Source organism: Dasypus novemcinctus, chromosome X (genome assembly GCF_030445035.2).
Source record: "Dasypus novemcinctus isolate mDasNov1 chromosome X, mDasNov1.1.hap2, whole genome shotgun sequence".
Lineage (NCBI taxonomy): Eukaryota > Metazoa > Chordata > Mammalia > Cingulata > Dasypodidae > Dasypus > Dasypus novemcinctus.
The window spans coordinates 153823794-153827632 of NC_080704.1; the positions used below are offsets into that span (position 1 = coordinate 153823794).

Here is a 3839-nt window from a genome sequence, read left to right on the forward strand (position 1 = left end):
TGAATGTATAATATATGTTGGGTTTGTGTTTGGGGCTGGGAAAGTTTTAATATGAAGGTGGTGAGGGTACTGCAACATTATAAATATGACTAATCCCACTGAAAGGTATGTTTGGGAGTGGTTGACATGGGAAAGTTTATGCTGTATATATTTTCCACAATTAAAAAGAAGAGAAAGAGCTACTAAAGGGACTATAACAATTAAATGTAATAAGTAATCCTGAACATGATCTAGTAATGGAGGAGAAAAGGCTCAAATGAACATTATTGATAAACATGTAAAAATTGGAATATAGACTATAAGTGATATTAATGTTAAATTTCTTGAACTTGAAAACTGTACTTAAAGTGGATACGTAAGTGAATATCCTTGTTCTTAGTAATTGTACATGTGATCTCTTTGGCAGCACATATACTAAAATTGGAACAATACAGAGAAGATTAGCATGGCTCCTGTGCAAGGATGACACACAAATTCATGAAGGAATTTTACATGGCAGTATTAAGTGTTCAAGAAGCATGATGTATACAACCTATACTCAAGTGTTCAGAAAATGGAGAGAGAGAGAGAGAGAATGTTAAAATTGGTGGATCTGGGTATCTGGGGGGTAGAGATATGCTGGAGTTGTCTATATGGGGTTTATATTATTTTTGTAACTATCCTATAAACTTGAATGTATTTCAAAATAAAAAGTTAAAAAGAAATCAGTGTTGTTTCTAGTTTCTATTCACCAGCAATTAAAAACTTGAAAAGGTAATCAAGAAAATAATTCAATTTACAATAACAACTAAAAGAATAAAATATGTAGGAATATATTTACCTAAGGATGTAAATGACTGGAATGTGAAAACCACAACTTAATACTGAAAGAAATTTAAAAATAAAGACCTAAGTCAATGGAAAGTTATTTTGGGCTCATATACTGGAAGCCTTAATATTAAGATGTTAATACTACTTGTGGCAGTTTGAAATTATTTATGAACCCCAAAAAGAGATATTATGTTTGCAAACTAATCTGTTCTTCTTTGATTATATTAGATTCAGCTGAGATGTCTTTGATTAAATTATGTTAAGATTAGGGCTTTGATTTGACCATGTCAGCAGGGTGTAAATCAGGTTGAGTCCCCACCCCCTTGGTGGGCCTATATAAATGGACACTCACTCAAGAAGACACACAGGAAGAAAGAGGGCTCCAAAGACACGGCAGAGGAGAGAACTTTGATCCTGTGGCCCTGGGAAGAGAGATGAGCCATTTGCCTGATGGTTTGCAGTTGAGCAGCTGAGAAAGCCCGGAAAGAAACAAGCCCTATGCCAGCCTGTAACTGAGAGAAAGGAAAGCTGAACCGTCACAGAGATCAGCAACCATCTTGCTTCAACACATGGCAACTGACTCTGTGAGAAAGCAACCTTGACTTGGACTCTTTTTTTTTTTTTTTTTTTTTTTTTAATTTTTTTATTTTTTATTGACTTTGTAATAATATTACATTAAAAATATATATGTGAGGTCCCATTCAACCCCACCCCCCCACCCCCCCTCTCCCCCCCCCCCCCAACAACACTCGTTCCCATCATCCTGACACATCCATTGGATTTGGTAAGTACATCTTTGGGCACCTCTGCACCTCATATACATTGGTTCACATCATGGCCCATACTCTCCTCTATTCCATCATGTAGGCCCTGTGAGGATTTACAATGTCCGGTGATTACCTCTGAAGCACCATCCAGGGCAGCTCCATGTCCCGAAGACGCCTCCACCTCTCATCTCTTCCTGCCTTTCCCCATACCCTTTGTCCATTATGTCCACTTTTCCCAATCCAATGCCACCTCTTCTATGTGGACACTGGTTTGGTTGTGTCCATTGCACCTTTATGTCAAGAGGAGGCTCAGATTCCACCTGGATGCTGGATGCAATCCTCCCATTTTCAGTTGTAATCACTCTAGGCTCCATGGTGTGGTGGTTGTCCTTCTTCACCTCCATCTTAGCTGAGTGTGGTAAGTCCAATAAATCAGATTGTAGGTGCTGGAGTCTGTTGAGGCTCAGGATCTGGCTATCACATTGTCAGTCCAGAGATTCAAATCCCCTAAATATATCTTAAACCCCAACATTAACTGCACCTCCAGCACATTAGCATGAAAGTCTTATGAAGGGAGATCCCATCTGAGTCCAGATTCATCACACATAAACACCATTTCCAAAGAGGGGCCATCTGCCCTGGTAGTTAACCCCATCGGCCATGACCATAACTCCCATGGGTCTCTTTAGCCCTCAAAGGAACCAATATCTGGGGGTTGTATCTGCTTTATCTATGACTTGGACTCTTTAGGGCCTTGAAACTGTAAGCTTTTACCCCAAATAAATACCCTTTATAAAAGCCAACAGATTGCTGGTACTTTGGATCAGCATCCCTTTGGCCGACTAATACACTACCAAAATCGATTTACATATTAAATATAACTCCAATCAGAATTCTAACAGCCCTCTTCACTGAAAAGGAAAAGCTAATCATCAATCTCCTATGGAAAGGCAAAGGATCCTGAACAGCCAAAAACATTTTGAAAAAGAAGATTGAAGTTGTAGTGTTCATACTTCCCAATTTCAAAACTTACTAAAAAGTTACAATAATCAAAACGGCATGTTACTGGCACAGGGACAGACATATAGACCAATGGGATAGAACTGAGAGTCCAGAAATAAAACCAGAGATCTATGGCCAACTGATTTTTGACAAGTGTGTCGTGCCCACTTAGTGGGGGAAAGAACAGGCTCTTCAACAAATGGTGCTGGGAAAACTGGATAGCCACATGCAAAAGAATGAAAGTGGAACCCTACCTCATCCTATATACAAAAAAAAATAACTCAAAATGGATCGATGATGTAAATATAAGAGCTAAAACTGTAAAATTCTTAGAAGAAAATATAGGCAAGTACCTTCAGGACCTTGTATTAGGCAATGGATTCTTAGACTCTACACGAAAAGCATGAGCAACAAAAGGGGGGAAAAGCGGGTAAATTGGACTTTATCGAAATTGAAAACTTTGATGCATCAAAGAACATCATTAAGAAAGTGAAAAGACATCCAAAGAATGGAAGAAAACTTTTGGAAACCATACATCTCCAGAATATATAAAAATCTCCTAAAAATCAACAAGACAGACAATGAAATTTAAAAAATGGTCAAAGAACTTGAATAGACGTTTCTCCAAAGAAGATAATCAAATGGCTAGTGAGCACATGAGAAGATGCTCAACATCATCAGCCATTAAGAAAATGCCAATAACAACCATGATGAGATACCACTTCACATCCACTAGAATGACTGTTGTTTAGTAAAGGAAAATAACAAGTACTGGCGAGGATGTGGAGAAATAGGAAATACCCCTAAGCACTGCTAGTGGGAAAGTAAAATGGTGCAGCTGCTCTGTTAAATGGTTTGGTGGTTCCTCAAAAAGTTAAACATAGAATGACCATATGCCTTGGCAATCCCACTTCTAGGAATATACTCAAAATAATTGAAAGCAGGGACTTGAACAGATATGTGCACACCAGTATTTCTAGTGGTGTTATTCAGAATTGCCAAAAGGTAGAAGCAATCCCAAGGTCCATCAATAGATGAATGGATGAACAAGATGTGTTATATACATACAATGGAATATTATTCAGCCTTAACATGTAATGAAGTTCTGATACATGCTCCTACCTGGATGGATCTAGAAAACAAGCCAGACACAAAGGGACAGGTATTATATGACTCCACTGTATGAAATAACTACAACGTAGAAATTCATAGAAACAGAAAGCTAAGTACAAGTTATCAGGGGCAGCAGGAGGGGGAATG

The 3839-nt window shown here is 38.3% G+C and overlaps 1 pseudogene; it reads left to right on the forward strand.

Moving 5' to 3' along the window:
* Window positions 1–390: 390 nt before the first annotated feature.
* On the forward strand, window positions 391–490 carry LOC111759381 (U6 spliceosomal RNA; annotated as a pseudogene).
* The last annotated feature ends 3349 nt before the right edge of the window (window positions 491–3839 follow it).